At 33.3% G+C, this 17,528-nt stretch overlaps 1 non-coding gene across 1 annotated transcript; it reads right to left on the bottom strand.

Annotated features, from left to right (window-relative positions):
- Positions 1-308: 308 nt before the first annotated feature.
- On the bottom strand, positions 309-415 carry LOC128032919 (small nucleolar RNA R71). Its single transcript, XR_008189260.1, has one exon. It is a non-coding gene; the product is annotated as a small nucleolar RNA R71 (small nucleolar RNA).
- Positions 416-17,528: the final 17,113 nt, after the last annotated feature.

The raw sequence follows: 17,528 nt of genomic DNA, 5'->3' as shown, positions 1-17,528 counted from the left end.
ACCCAACCATACATGCTTAGCAATTTGAACTGAAACCGGTAATGTTTCAAATGTTACAAACAATAGGACAATTTAGTGGATTAACCACTGAAGATCCAAGACTACATTTACGAATTTTTCTAAAGGTTTGTGACTCATTCAGACAACAGGGTGTTCCTAAAGATGTTCTACGACTTAAATTGTTTCCATATTCTTTAAGAGATCATATGAGAGCATGGCTGAATGCTTTACCGTCGGGAATAGTGGCATCATGAAATGATCTTTGCCAGTGGTTTTTCCTACAGTATACTCCCCCAAATATGAATGCCAAGCATATAAATGACATCACATCTTTTCGGTAATTAGAGGATGAAACACTATATGAAGCTTGGGAACAATTCAAAGATTTAATTCAAAAATGCCCGATGCATGGATTCCAACATTGGACTTAGACAAAGATAATTTATAATAGGTTGAATGCACATACGAGGATGGTAGTTGATGTTTCTACCAATGGTACTTTGTTGGATAAATCCTATAATTAAGCATATGAGATTTTTGAAAATATTGTCAACAATGATTATCAATATCCTACCATGAGAGTTCGGACTGGCAGAAGAACAACTGACACCATGGAACTTGATGCAATCACTTAATTGACATCCTAGGTATCTTCTTTAGCTAACATGATTAAAATGATAAAAAATTCAACTGCAGTCCAGGAGATGAAATTAGTCGAGCTGTCATGTGTTTATTGCGATGAAAATCATGTGTTTGGCGAATGCCCATCAAACCCAACGTCATTTTACTACATGGTTAATTTTAACTGGAATAATAACTCGTATTCCAACACTCACAAAGTTGATTATGAAGTTATAGATTCAAGAAAGAGATTATCGAGGAAGTCATATCAGTAGATATCGAAGAAATTGAGAGAACATTATAACTGTTTGACTGCTTGAGTGGGATATTCTAGTAGAGGCCGAGGTAAACAAAATACTGGTTCAAAGGCGTAAGCTACGTCTGTAGCGAGCGTAGGAAGTGTTAAAGATAATAAGCCTAATTTTCAACAGTGTGGATGTCGACATTTTGCTGGGTGCAGGGCGAAAGACGATGCGTGTTTCAAATATGGTTCATATAAGCATTTTACTCGAGAATACCCGAAGGTAGTCGATAATGAAAAAGTTTAGAATGTTCGACCTAGTAATACTGTAACGATTGGTAGACCACCTCGTAATCCTGGAAATACGAGTAATAATCATACTGGAACAAAAGACTCTGTTGTGAGATCTAAGGCACGAGCATCAACCAGTTTACGTAATTCGACCACGAGAGGAAGCTTCAACGCCAGATGTTAATATTGGTATATTTTTTATCTTTGATACTAATGTTACTGCTTTGATTGATTCGGGATCAACCCATTTGTATGTATACACTAATCTAGTGTCAAGTAAGAATTTACCTTTTTAGTCCATCGAATTCATGGTTAAAGTATCGAACCCCCTAGGTCGGTATGTGCTAGTTGGTAAGGTTTGCAAAAACTTTCTGTTGATGATTCGGAGTTGTAATTTTCCATCTGATTTGATGCTATTGCCATTTGATGAGTTTGATGTGATTTTGGGCATGGATTGGCTGACTTTGCATAATGCTATTGTGAACTATAGACGAAAGTTTATTATGTTAAAATGTTAGAATGGTGAAAGTTGTTTCAGCTATGTTAGCACAAAAATATGTAAGAAAGGGTTGTGATGTGTACCTTGCGTATGTATTTGATTCTAGAGTTTCTGAGTTGAAGTTAGAATTAGTTCCAGTGGTTTGTGAGTATCCAGATGTGTTTCCAAAAGAGTTACTCGGGTTATCTCCTATCAAAGAAGTTTAGTTTGTCATTGAGTTAGTACCGGGAACATCACCAATACCGATAGCTCCTTACAGAATGGCTCCTACTGAGTTGAAAGAGTTTAAAGCACAATTGTAAGAGTTGACAAATAGGGGTTCTACTCGACCTAGTTTTTCACCTTGGGGTGTACCTGTTCTGTTTGTTAAGAAAAAGGACAAATCTATGAGATTATACATTCATTACCGCCAGCTCAAAAAAGTTACGATCAAGAATAAATACCCATTGCTACGTATTGATGGTCTGTTTAATTAGTTGAAAGGTGCAACAGTATTTTTGAAGATTGATCTTCGTTCTAGTTATTATCAAGTGTTAGTTACAGATTCTAATGTGCCAAAAATTGCATTCCGGACCAAGTACGGACACTATAAATTTCTTGTGATGTCGTTTTGTTTAACTAATGCACCTGCAGTATTTATAGATTTGATGTACAAAATTTTCAGACCATATTTAGATTGTTTTGTTGTGGTATCTATCAATGATATCTTGATTTACTCACAAGTTTAGACTGAGCATGCCAAGCATTTGAAAAATGTTTTGCAAACTTTGCACGAAAAGTAATTATTTGCCAAGTTTAGTAAATGAAAATTCTAGCTTCGAGAAGTTGGATTTTTGGGACATGTTGTATCAGCCAAAGGTATCAGAGTTGATCCGAGAAAGATTTCAGCCGTTGTTGATAGGAAACCTCCGAGGAATGTATCCGAGGTTAAAAGTTTTCTAGGACTAGCTGGGTATTACAGAAGGTTCGTAAATGGATTCTCGATGACTACTACACCAATGACGAGATTATTGCAAAAAGATGTGAAGTTTGAGTGGTCTGAGAAATGTCAGCAAAGCTTCAATCATTTGAAAGTATTGTTTATCGAGGCACTGCTGTTAGCTCAGCCTGAGTCGGGTAAAGAGTTTGTGATATTCAGTGATGCTTCTTTGAATAGTTTAGGTTGTGTTTTGATGCAGGAAGGCAAATTAATAACTTATGCTTCTAGATAATTAAAGTCGCACAAAAAGAATTATCCGACGTACGATTTAGAACTGGAGGCTATTGTGTTTGCACACCATTTGTACTGCAAAAAATGTCACATCTTTACATATCACAAAAGTTTGAAGTATTTAATATAGCAAAAATATTTGAATCTGAGACAACGTAGGTGGCTCGAGCTATTAAATGATTATGATTTGATTATAGATTATCATCAGGGTAAAACTAATGTAGTCGTTGATGCTTTGAGCAGAAAATCTCTTTTTGCTTTGCAAACATTGAATATACGATTGATGTTGTCTGATGATGGTTCGATCCTAGCTAAGTTGAAAGCTAGATCGATGTTTTTACGATAGATTTGTAAGGCTCAGAAATGTGATGATGCGTTGTTAGCTAAATGGAAACAAAGTAAGTTGAATTTTGATTTAGATTTCTAGATTGGATCCGATGATTGTTTATACTTCAAAGGTAGAATTTGCATTCCGAGAAATTCAAATCTTGTCCAGAAGATTTTTCATGAAGCTCATAGTGGTAGCTTATCTGTTCATCCTGGTAGCAATAAGATGTACAGTGACTTGAAACAAATGTACTGGTGGCTAGGTATGAAACAAGAAATTTCTAAGTTTGTATCGAAATATTTAGTATGTCAGCAAGTTAAAGCGAAACATTAGGTACCTTTTGGTTTGTTACAGTCAGTGATGATACCGGAGTGGAAGTGAGAGCGTGTCACCATGGATTTCGTATCGGGATTACCATTGTCTCTGAGAAAGAGAGATGCAATTTGGGTTGTCGTTGATCGTCTAACGAAGTCTACAAATTTTATTCCAGTACATACAAATTATACTCTTGAGAGATTAGCCAAGCTATATGTCACTGAGATTGTCAAATTTCATAGGGTGTCAGTTTCCATTATTTTGGATAGAGATCTGTGATTTACATCACGATTATGGAGCAAGTTACAAGAGGCTCTAGGTACGCGTTTACATTTTAGCATTACATTCCATCCTCAGACAAATGGTCAGTCTGAACGAGTGATTCAAGTACTCGAAGATATGCTTCGATGTTGTGTTTTAGAATTCGAAGGCAACTGGGAGAAATATTTACCGTTGGTTGAGTTTGTGTATAATAACAGTTACCAGTCGAGCATAAAGATGGCACTGTATGAAGATTTGTATGGTCGTAAATGCCAAACTCCATTGTATTGGACTGAGCTCAGTGAGAAAAAGATTCACGGGGTTGATTTGATCCGGGAGACTGAAGAAAAAGTGAAAGTAATCTTAGATAGTTTGAAAGAAGCTTCAAATCGAAAAAAAATCGTATACGGATTCAAAAGCTAAAGATATTGAATTTGAAGTCGGCGATAAAGTATTCCTGAAAGTATCACTCCGGAAGAAAGTTATTCGTTTCGGTCGTAAAGGAAAGCTAAGTCCGCGATTTATCGGGCCGTATGAGATTATTGAAAGAATCAGTCCAGTACCATATTGTTTAGCTTTGTCGTCATAGTTGGAAAGGATTTATAATGTGTTTCACATATCAATATTACGGCGGTATCAATCAGACCCTTCACATGTTATCTCACTAGTGGACGTTCAGATTCAGCTTGATATGTCATATAGCAAAAAATATATCAGAATCATAGCTCGAGAAGTTAAAGAATTGAGAAATAAAAACATAGCTTTAGTGAAAGTTCTCTGTCAACAACATGGGATAGAGGAGGCCACCTAGGAACCGGAAGAAGCTATGAGAAAACAATATTCAAACCTCTTTTCTGGTAAAATTTTCAAGGACAAAAATTACTTTAAGGGGGAGAGTTGTAATAGCCCGTTTTCAGTGAAATCGGAACAGTGGTTTCGGGACCACAAATCTAAAGTGAAAATATTTATTTTATTATTATTTTAATTTCTACAGGATGTTAGTATTATCGTATAAAAACTTCGTTAAGAAATTTTACCGTTCGCATGCTTAATTCGATAAAAAGGACTAAATTGCAAAAGGTGCAAAACTTGAGTTCTATAAGCTAAAGGGATCTTATAGCTACGATATTAAATGGTTAGAGGATTTATGTGTAATTATACCAATTTTATTTTGAGTGGACATTTATGGACACTTAATAGGTGTTTTAAATGGTTAAATTTATAAGGTTAAATTAGTAAATTATTAATTATGTTAATATAATTAATAAAAGAAACAAAATGCATTTTTGGTTGGTATCATCTTCTCCACCGAAAATAGAGGGTAAATTCTTCATGCAAGGTAGGTTTTTAAGTTCGTTTTTAATGAGTTCTATGTTTTTGGAGTCGTTGTAGCTTAATCTATCTAGCCTTGGACTAATTTGCAAAACTGTTAAAAGATTAGGGTTTTTCCATGAATGTATTCATGTTTTTTGTGATGTTTGATGGAAGAAAATGAACCTTTTTTGTTAGGTAAACAACTTTTGTTGAGTGATTTTTGATGAATTTGTCAATTAGGGGTTTAATTGAAATATATGAAATTTCATGGTGAAATTGTGAAAAAAAAATGAAATATATGAGTTGTTATAAGCCCATGTGAAATTCGGCTAGACTTGGGTAGGGATAAAATTTTATGAATTTTATTTTACGAGCTTAAGGACTAAATTGTTAAGAAATTAAAACTTTGCAAAAATGTGATTTTGGATTGAATTGAATTGAATGGCTATTAAATTGATTGAATTTATTCATTTAGATCAAGATAGAACTCGTATGACTTTAGATCGAGGTAAAGAGAAAGCTTCGGATTAATTGACTCTGCTTTTACACTTTATCGTTGAGGTAAGTTCCTACGTTTAAATATCATTTTTCAATTATTTCTTAAATGCTATTGTTTTATAATATCATATTGTATTTCAGTGGAAAAATCCAATTGCGTATCGACAATCATCGACCAATGAAAAGGGATAGCTTCAGCTATCGAATTATGAAAAGGGATAGATTCGCCTATTGAACAATGAAAATGGATGGTGACAACCATCAACAATGAAAAGGGATGGTGACGACCATTGAAATATGAAAAGTGATAGCTTCGGCTATCGAATTATGAAAAGGGATGGTGACGATCATTGCATTATGAAAAGGGATAGCTTCAGCTATCGAACTATGAAAAGGGATGGTACCTTTGTGACTCCACTTCATGTGAGCTTCGGTAATAGTTTTTTATGCAAGTTACTTGTTACTATGGAAGGTAGGAAGCATTGTATTCATGATTTGTGGAAAGTTATTTTATCATGGGTTGATATTGAATTTATGTTATCAAGCACTAATTTGGGTTGTTGGTGATGCTTAGGCTTGTGCAAAGCTTGTATTGGAATGATTCATATGTATTTTAAGCTTATGAATTGTATTGGTAAGCATGGTTTATGAATTATGAACATACTAAGTATTATATGCTTACATTGTGTTCATTTTTCTATGTTTTTTAGTAAATCGGAAGCTCGTTCGGGTTGGAAGTTCGTTAGAGACCTATCACATTATCCATCGGCTATATCGGTAGATTTTGATGTTTTAAGTCCGGGTTATAATGGCATGTATAGGTATTTTATTTTTGATGAAATGGCCAATATGTTTGGCTTGTAAATATGACATTTTAGGTGGTTGGTTGGTTATTATGTTGGCATGAATATATGGCTTGATGATTGTTAACATTTTGGCATTTTGGTGCTTAAATGGTATGTGTTAGAATGGTCAATTGTATACATTTTATAAATTACCCTTTCGGTATGTTTGAATGTGGCCAAGGTGGTATGGTTTGGTATGGAATTAAGTAGCAAATATATGTATGTTTTAAGTTAATTTGACAACTTGCGATTGAGGTGACTTGAGGCATATTGGTTGTATGAATTGGTAACACTTTGTTATATCTTGATTATGCATATTTTAGGTAAACTTTGAATGTTTGAAATAGGTGCAAATTGATGGTATGTGAGTGCATAATTTGGGTGAAGGAAATGGCTTGAAAATGGCCTAATTCTTGTCCACACAGCCTAAGACATAGGCATATGACACGGCTGTGTGGCCCCTGTAGGTTTCAAAGGGTTGTAAGTCAGGCTATTATATGGCCTAGAACACGGCCTAGCACACAGACGTGTAAGGCCATTTCGAGAGTTACACGGCCTAGCACACGGGTGTATGGCTTGGCCCTGTGACCCGAGTCAGAAAGTTACACGGGTACATACATGAGTTGGAACACGGCCATGTGTCCCTACTTCGAATGCTCACACGACCTGAGACACAAACGTGTGTCTCTACCGTGTGAGTCATACGGCCTGATCATATGGACATGTGACTCCTGTAGTTTAAAAAATTCTAAGCAGTTTGGAAAATTCTAGCTTTTTCCCAAAAATTCTATATATTTCTAATTTAGTCCCGATTCAATTCTAAAGTGTTTTTAGGGCCTCGAGGGCTTGTATAAGGGACAATATGCATGTATTTGAATGGATTATAACATGATTTATGGAATGTATAGAAATGAATGTTTTAAGTTTTAAATTTTCTAGTAATACTCCATAACTTTATTTTGGTGATGGATACGGGTTAGTGGTGTTACAATCTTGCCTAAAGCGATATATGTCTATAGGCCTTTAGCACGGTACTCGGCACTATTTTGTTTTCTTCCCATATGGAACGTTGCTCTATGTCTAGAGACTGTTACAAGTATCCAGTCGAATACTTGCTCCTATCATTCAATTTCGATCTAATTAACCTAACCTTGTCAGTATTAGATTAATTTCATAAACATGCTACACATTCATCTATGTCTAGGGATTATACGCATGCAATTCATAAATACCATTGAATGAAACAATAAATTAAAACTAATCTAGGCTTTAGCTATTAAAGGAAATAAAGGTTTCATCAAGCAATCCTAACCCTATAATTTTAACTCATGAGTTAGTAAATAACATCCAAATTCAAAATAACATTCAACATCATTTTCATCAATTAATATCACAAAGAAACAAATAAAGAAGAAAAGGAAGAACTTAGGGAAGATAGCTTTCACCTATCCAACCCACAACTTTGGCGGCGCAATTTCTTGTGATTGCCTAAAAGGATTGCCTTAAGGGATTGCCTTCTTCTTCTCCCTTTCCGACTCTTCCTTATTCTCAATCGTTATCCTCTACCTTTGTCCAAGGATTTTTCCAATTTTCTTTCTAACTGTCTCTCTCTCCGCCTTTTTTCCTCTTTCTTGTTGGGTTTTATATACCTCTTCCTTTAGAGTAGGCCCATCATCCCATGATCCCATCATCTTTTTCCTCTTTTTAGGTTGATTTTTTTGGTACACATACAATAGGGCTAATAACGTTTAAATGTTGACTGGGTCGCTTCCTGGCATTGCCATGGCATTCGTGTTGGCAAATTTTCCAACATTTTGCCACGACATACCTTCACTCCTTTACTTATTTTCCTCATTCTACACCAGCCACTTATTAAACAAATCCTTCCTGCAAGTAATTAGAAGTAAGATGTAATAACATTTAAGCACAGTCCAAGCCTTTTAATGTAGATTCCTAAAAAACACTAAAGGAAAATGCTAACATGCAACTAAACTTACCTAAATACATGAAATTAATAAAGTCTAAAGGCATAAAATATAACTCTTTTCAAGAGTTATCAGCGACCGGGTAGGGTATATGGTGTTGCAGAACTACGATACGCCGTTCATTATTCTACCTCATTAATTCTGGCGAATACCACCACAGTTTCATCATTCTCTTATGCACCAATTATCATGCTCTTATTCTACTAAACCTTCCTTATTTGATTAACTGAGGAACCCTTTCATACTTTTCATAAGCTTCTGGTCACAATAATAATTTCTTAACAGCACATATCCTTGGAATCCACTTCTAACAATTCATGCCTTAATCCATACTCTTATTTCAAAAAAATATTTGTTGATTTTTACCTTGGGTGGAGACATATGTATTTGGCAAACACTTTTGTTAAACTGGGTTCCTTCAAAATGACACTCAAACATGCTCTAATTCTATACCACATGTATTTATATTGATAAGACATTATTGAAATCATTTAGTTGAATTCCACATCCATTCTACAAGAATACGTCTATTTAGAATACCCATTTTCCAGATTCCTTATGATTTCAGGGGAGATCATTAAATCCTAGATAATCGTGTCTTGACAGATTCCAAATAACTCTGATTCAACCATTAACCACAATATAGACAAACTTTCAATGAGTGAGCCTTAGATCTTACACAATTACAAATATATATACTTATCTAACCATTTCAAACCATTTGGGTGAATACCTTTATTATCTTGAAACTACACGGTTCTTTTCAATAACTTATTCGATTAATTTATAGATCTTACTTAACCCTTGACCTTAAGCCTAATAACAATTTACCTCAGCTATACTCATCACAAAACTATCTGACTTATTTTCATCTTATTAGAATTACAAGTATATAAACCTTACCAGACATTTATGACAGATCACACCATTCAGGCCAAACAGAACATACCATACAAGGTCATATACTTGTGGTCCATTAATAATGTTATTTCATATACTACCATGGGTTGAAACCACATGGTCTTATGTATTTGTTCATGCATCGTTGTCTGCCATTTCAATTCTCATGTATGACCGCATCCGGACGTACTAACGTCTAGAGTGTGAATACTGCAACTAAAAGATATGAAATCGAGGCGATATCTACAAGTATACGGGTTAGGTTGTAATATAGTTTTTACAACGAAGTAGGTGCGTAATCCAAATACTGTACCTAAGGGAGGCTAATTACTAGATTAATTCTAACTTAAACGTAAATAGATCTAATAAGTATTTTAAACAAATTATATTACGATAAAACATAAAAGAAAGATTTTTGGGTTTTTATAAATAAGGAAACATAAATAAAAAACCTAAATAAAAAGGACATCGGAAAACTAATTTATAGACCTAATGAATTCTAAGCATGGGTGATTAGCTCACCTCGGTAATCATCACTAATTCCTATTTCGAGTTTTTACTCAATCAACTAGTCATTCGCCGGTAGGATCTCACGGTCTTCCACTCAACTAATGACTCAGTAAGAACTACTTATCTCTCGACCTTAAAGTCCAGAATGGTTTGGGGATGAGGTGTTCATAGATAGGCCATACCAATTTTGGGTTAATTCCCACCTAAATGACTTCCTAGGGTTGTCAAGCTTAGGGTTTAAGTTCTTCCTCTCGCAAACAACTAATCCGCTAAGAAAACCCTCTATAGTAATCAATTAATCACACCTCCACTCACTAATCCCCCATAAGAGGATTAGTTCCTCATGGATCTCATAAATACAATGAACTTGATGATAAGGATAAACATAAATAAAAAATCAATGGTTAAGTTTAAAGAATCCTATTTGTATTTGTTAGATGAAGCATAGAAAATCCACTAGCTTTTGATCACATTTACAAACCACGTTCTTCTAAAAACACAAAATAGAAAAGAACTGAAAATAAACCTAAGTCCTAAAAGAAAGGAAACTAAAAACTAAAAACTAAAATTACAAAGAAAACTTAAAGTATGAAAAGTTGTCCTTAAATAAGTGTTTTAAAAGCCTATTTATAGAGTTAAGGTTGTCATCGTCCTCAACCCTAGGTCATTTGACATTCTCATGTTTAATTTCTATTGTGCGGACCAAAATGTCCCTAACTCATAAGTGCTTCCCGTACAAGGTCAACGTCAGAACACCCTATTCCCTATGTCACAACATTAAAGGTAGTATGCATAGTTCAGGGGTAGTTTCAGAGGTGTGTCGCGACATCCCATGATTATGTCCCTATGTTGCGACTTCGAACTCCTCGTGTTCGAACACAGTAACCAGTATTGAGTTTCAACCCCCTTAAATGGTCTCCTAAACACTCACTAAGTACGTTAGCTCACCTTTAGGCCTCATTCGGCCCCTAAGTTCAATAAAAGACTTAAAATACATTTTTTATTGAATTTAAACTAAAATATAAAAACTTAACTAAAACATAATAAAAGTGTTTGTATTCAAGCTCCTTAAGTATGAAAACTAGTATAATCTGCTACAGCAAATTACGGCAGGTCAATGTCGAAGGCTATGCCATAAATCATTTCTATCATATCAACTCATATTCTTTGCTGCTAGGGGACTCAAGCTCATAGACTTGCATACACATCATGTATCGCGATTGGCCAAATCAATCATGAGTTTTCTGATGGCTACACCATGTTTGTTTTCTTGTGTAACACCCCTAACCCATATCCGTCGACAAATTAGAGTTACGAGACGTTACCGCACAAAACACAACTCAATACAGACGTTCAGTAGAATTCAAGAATTTCACATTTATGTTAAGCTTAGTCAAATATTAAGTAAGTATAATTATAATTTCTACTTTAACCTTTTATAACAAAACATAACATTTCAGTTCAGTTAAACCATAAGAAAAAATAAGTTATTTTCGTATGGCTATTAATTATATATATACAGTACATTAAAGTACGACTTCCAAAATTATTATCCAGCCTATACATGCCATAAGTTAAATTTTAAACATTTCAATACCGAGACAATAGATAGAGTGATGATCTTTGCTGACGATCCCCAAGTCTGCAGCTTGGTTTTTATCTATAAAACAAATGGACAAAAACAATCAAATTAAGCTTTTATAGCTTAGTAAGTTTATATCATATCTAAAATACATATAAAATAATCATATAACTCCTTAAGTAAATTTATTAAGATCATAATTATCAAATATCATTACTTTCTACACATTGCTATCTTAAGTCATTTTGTTTATATCGAAAAGAATGTATATTTAACTAATACATATAAATGAACATATGTATATACATTATATGCATATAATCAAGTTACAAACATAATCATTTTTGCATATATTGGTTGCTAGTATACTTATCATTTGCACTTCATCGAATGCATATCTATGATTTTTCAAATACATATAAACAAATGTTCATATACTTATCCATTACATATAACCAAAATCATATATATATATATATATATCCAATGCATATAATCACTTAATTTAACAGATTCACCGGCACTTAGCACCTAGGCTTATAGCCTGATTCGGATCACCCAAGACTTAGCCCGCTAGGTTTATAACTTTGATTTAGATCACCGGCACTTAGCCTGCTAGGTTTATAACTTGATTCAGATCACCGGCACTTAGCCTGCTAGGCTTATAGCCTGATTCAGATCACTGGCACTTAGCTTGCTAGGCTTATAGCCTGATTCAGATCGCATAATATATAATTCATTTTCGAGCTATATATGTATACAAAATTCCTGCACAAAGATTCTGTTTAAAATTTATAACTCATATTCTTTGATACACATGGATATATAATAAACTCGACCATCAATTCTAACTTATTCATTCAATGATTCAACCGAATACATATATATATTTATACTATAGATTTCTAAAATTACTATCATAATAATATTCAACTTATTTTATACTTGAATAATATACATTTAACATTCAAACATATTAATATAAACTAGGATAACAATTTCATACTTTTGATTCAATGCAAATCTTATACATATATATATACATATTCGACTTCATATGTACATATATAACTCCAAAACTAACTTGACACAAGAAATTATACTGCAATGAGATATATATAAACATATTCAATTTATAATATACATAAATAAATTCTTACTTAATTTCAAAACAAGATCTTATATATATACACATGTATACTTATTCGAATCTAACAAATATATATATTTCTATACTTATTTTCAAACAAGAACTTGTACATTTATACATTATACACATACATATTCAAATTAACACATATATATATATAAATATAATTTCATACTTATACTCCATATAATTATTTATTCATATATATATATGCTTATTCAATCCAACTTATACAAATATTTGATACACATATATATATCTTTATATATATCTATTCAAACATCATGTAAACCTATGAAACAAAGAACATTAACTAAATTCAAACTTTATTGACATATATACAAACCGATAGTTCCATACCTAAATTATTTACATATTTGTATATTCATACTCATTCGAACCTAACATATATATATACATAATTTTCATACTTTTCATTCGATTTATATACTTTTAATTTTAATTCAACATAAATACATTTGATATTCATACATATAAACTGATTTAATAAAATTAAATAGCTAATAAACTTACCTCGGATATCAGCGGACACGATCGACTATTCAACTACTTTCGTTTTCCCCAGATCCAATTTCGTTTTCTTCGTTTCTTGATCTAAACATATTCAAATTTAACCTTTTTATTCATCAAAACATTCAATTAAATCCAAAAATACATAAATGGGCAAATTACCATTTTGCCCTAACATTTTACACTTTTTACAATTTAGTCCTTTTTGCACAAAACACAAAATACACAAAATTTGCCCACACTAAGCTAGGGCCGAATGTTCCTTGTCTTCATACAAGTCCACACATTTCATTTATTTCACATTTTAGTCCCTCAAAAATTTATTTTCATAATTTAGCTCTAATTACTCAAATTCACTAAAAATTCAAAGACAAAACATGTTAATCTATCACATATCTTTCATTTTTCATCATCAACTATCACAACGTTCAAGCATTCATCAATGGCACATTTCAAAATCATCAACAATTCACAAAATTAAGACATGGGTTTTGAATTATTCAAAGCAACGATCTCAAAAGCGTAAAAATTATCAAAAACCGAGCTAAAACGAACCTTAAATCAAGCTTGAGTATGGCCGAACCTATGCTTGTGTTTTTCTCTTCTTTCTTTTCTCTAGTTTCGGCTAAACAAGGATGATAACAATTGAATTTTACTTTGTTTTTAATTAACATATATTATATTTTATTTATTTACCTTATTAACCTTTAATAAATAATTTATATTTCATATAACATAAGGATATAGTTGTCCATAGCCACCCACTATCATTTAAATGCTCTAATTGTCATTTAAGACCCCTATTTTTAAAAGACAACAATAATTAGGTATTTTTAGATTTAACCCCTAAATTTTCATTTTACGCAATTAAACCTTTTTTATCGAATTGAACCTTCAAACGATTAAATTTCTACACTAATTTTTCACACCTATAACTTAACATATAATAGACACTAAAAATAATATTAAAATATTTTTCTGACTCGGATTTGTGGCCCCGAAACCACTATTCTGATTAGGGTCAAAACTGGGTTGTTACATCTTGTCAAAGGATGCCATGGGTCAAAACCACATGGTCTTTTGTTTTGTTCATGCTGTGACTTACCATTCTAGTTAGCAACAACTACCCTACCAGAGGCTCCACAAGGAGAACTTGATCATGGTATTCACTTACCCAAATTCATTCATATGCTAGATAATTTCTTACCTTTAGTTCTCGAACTATACTTAAATAAATATATTAATAACAGTCATTCATGACCTAACTTTATTCTTACAATCTCGTACATGTATCCTTCTTTCTATGCTTTTCATGATTTTTTATTTATGTTTCGATCATGTTCACATATATATTTTAATATGAATAGTATACATACAAGAGTCATAGTAGAGACTCACTTGGGAGACTCACTTACAGCAGCTTGAACGCCAGATCCAAACACCTGACTTGCAATCAGCAATAATCACTTCTCAAAGGACATAAAAACATCATCAAAACCCATACCAAACCCCTTTTTCCTTTAATCTTATTGTTCACCAAAGTTAACGGACTTACTCTTCGAGATTCCTTATACATAATTGAAATACTCACCCAAGATATGATGAAAACTTCTCCTTTATATTCAATCTTTAGTTCCAGCCTAAGGGTAACAAAATATAGATCGATTCCAAAGAAAGCCACAACATCACTTTCAAAAGGAATAAGAAGATGAAACGCCTTCCTCTCCAACCTATTTAACTAATATATTTATAGATAAGACCCATGTTCCCTTAATAAAACTTGACACGTGTCACACTCTTTCAAAATATTGAATGTCACACTCTTTCAAAAATATATTCAATAGTGGTTTACAACTGTAAATTCATTTATAAATAAGAATCCAATAGGGACAATATTTGGTTACCCTAACCAGAGGGGCCTTAATTACCATACTTACAACGGAACTAGAATCGTTACTCTAATAACATGGAGTATTATGCCTTTGGCAAGTACTCCTTTCATTGTCATCTCTCCACTTGGTTGTTATCTCATCCAACCCATCATAATGATTTATCCTTAAACCACCATTGACTTAAACACTAATAGAAAAACCTATTCTATATGTGAAAGGACACTATCAGGCAGATACCACTTTGCCGAACAGGTTATTTCAAAACTGAATGTTACACCTCTAACCCATATCTATCGTCAAAATAGGGTTACAGAGTGTTACCGTACAAACGAAACATTAAAACATTAATTTCATGCATCATTGCAAACATAATCTAACTATATTCAATCACATACGTAATATCCCTTAATCAAGCCCTCGAGGCCTTAGAAACTATTTGGGACTAAATTGGAAGCAATCAAAAAGTATTAAAAAAAGTTAGAAAATTTGACTGTATAGGTTACACAACCGTGTGGTCAAGTCGTGTACCTAAAACAGCTGAAACGCACGCCTGTGTCTCAGGCCATGTAACAATCGAAATAGGGACACACTGTTGTGTCCCAGCCCGTGTCCTTACCCGTGTAACTCTCTAAGTTGGGTCACAGTGCCAAGCTACACACCTGTGTGTTAGGCCGTGTAACTCTTGAAATAGTCACATAGGCCCTTGTGCCAGGCTGTGTAATAGCCTAACTTGCATGCATTACAACCTATAAGGGACACATGACTGTGTCACCTAGCCATGTGTCACACACGGCTGAGTCACACACCCGTGTCTCAGGGCGTAAGGACATGAAATTGGCCAAAATCAAGTCATTTCTAACACCAACTCATGCAACCACCTAAAAGCATTTCGTGCACATAATCAAGGCATCATAACATGACCAAATCCAACATGAAATGACCAATTCAATAGTCCAAAATCATTCAACCAATATGCCATATAAGGCACCTCCAATGAAAACATACAAACTTACCTAAACATATGCATTTTACCACATTTCAATCATACACACATAATACAATATCATTTTCAAAACTTACCATATCATGACCATAATGAATTTAACTCATCACATACCCTTTTAGCCATTCAAATATGCATCAAATCATTTCCACATTAACACCTACTAATAAGTCCCCAAAAGTGCCAAAAGTATACCAACCAAAACAACTTATACATGCCAAACTTATCATCTCACTTTCAACTAATTAACATAACAAGTCCACCTAGACATGCCATTATAACCTTAGACAAAACATCTAAAAACTACCAAAATTTATGTTAGATAGAGTGATAGATCTCCGACGAGCTTTCAAACTAATCGGGCTTCTAATTAACTATAATCCAACCACAAGCTTGACACAAGCCTAAGCACCATCAACAACACATGTTAGTGCCTTTAAACATAATTCACATGAACTACCATGGGCTAAACTATTTGCACATGAATATAATTCATTTGCTTTCATCACTTTCATAAACATAAGTATACTTTCATTAAAGCTTACCATTTCAATCCTTTTCATAATTACATGATATAGTTCATTTGAAAACTTACCATTCCTTTCCTTTTTATGCTTGTTGAACCATTTAGAATATCATCGGATATTGAGGAAAGCTCACATGAACTGTGCTAAACATATAATCGTAACATTTCCTTTACATCGTCGTTAACACGAGCTGCGAAATAGGCCTACTTATACGAAATGTGGGTCAAAATGTAAGCTACACGATGCTGCTCACACAAGCTATGGAGTATCCACAATATATGCAGGACCTCAGCCATCGGTAGGACATTCAAGACCAGCACCCAAAACATGAAAACTCTAATGACATGTCATTTGTATCCTACGAATTCCTACGGTTCAACCGAGACTCGATAATTTTCACAACATCATTGGATATGTATCATTCAATTACATAAAAACTAACATATTAACATATAGTTGAAATTAGTATTAAAAATGATACTTATTCATACAAACTTACCTCGACGATTTGAGCATAAAAACGAAGTCGATTAATCTGAGGCTTTAGTTTTTCCCAATCTAAATCCGTATGAGGTCTATCTTGATCTAAATAGAAAATTTCAATCTATTTAATACTTCTATTATTCAATTCAGTCCATATTTCATATTTTCACAAAATTACTATTTTACCCCTAATATTTTAATTTTTTTCACAATTTGGTCCTTAAGCTCATAAATTGAAATCTAAGCATTTTAATCCTCTTTTAATGCTAGACAAATTCTTTAGGGACCCAAATCAATCCATAGAAACCACCTTTTCACAAATTTACTATGAAATTTTATCATTTTTACAAATAAGTCCCTAAATGTCATTTTCATCCAAAATCACTTTATAAAACTTGTTTATTTATGAACAAGGGACTCATAATCTTTCATTAAAAATCAAGAGCAAGAAAATTCATGGAAAACCATAAATATTTAAATTTTTTGCAAATTGATCCCCGGGCTAACTAGGTTAAGCTAAAACGAGCTCGAAAATATAGAAT

Source organism: Gossypium raimondii, chromosome 9, assembly GCF_025698545.1.
Source record: "Gossypium raimondii isolate GPD5lz chromosome 9, ASM2569854v1, whole genome shotgun sequence".
Taxonomy (NCBI): Eukaryota; Viridiplantae; Streptophyta; class Magnoliopsida; order Malvales; family Malvaceae; genus Gossypium; species Gossypium raimondii.
Note: the sequence above shows the minus strand (reverse complement) of the source record. Positions and strands in the feature narration are given on the sequence as shown.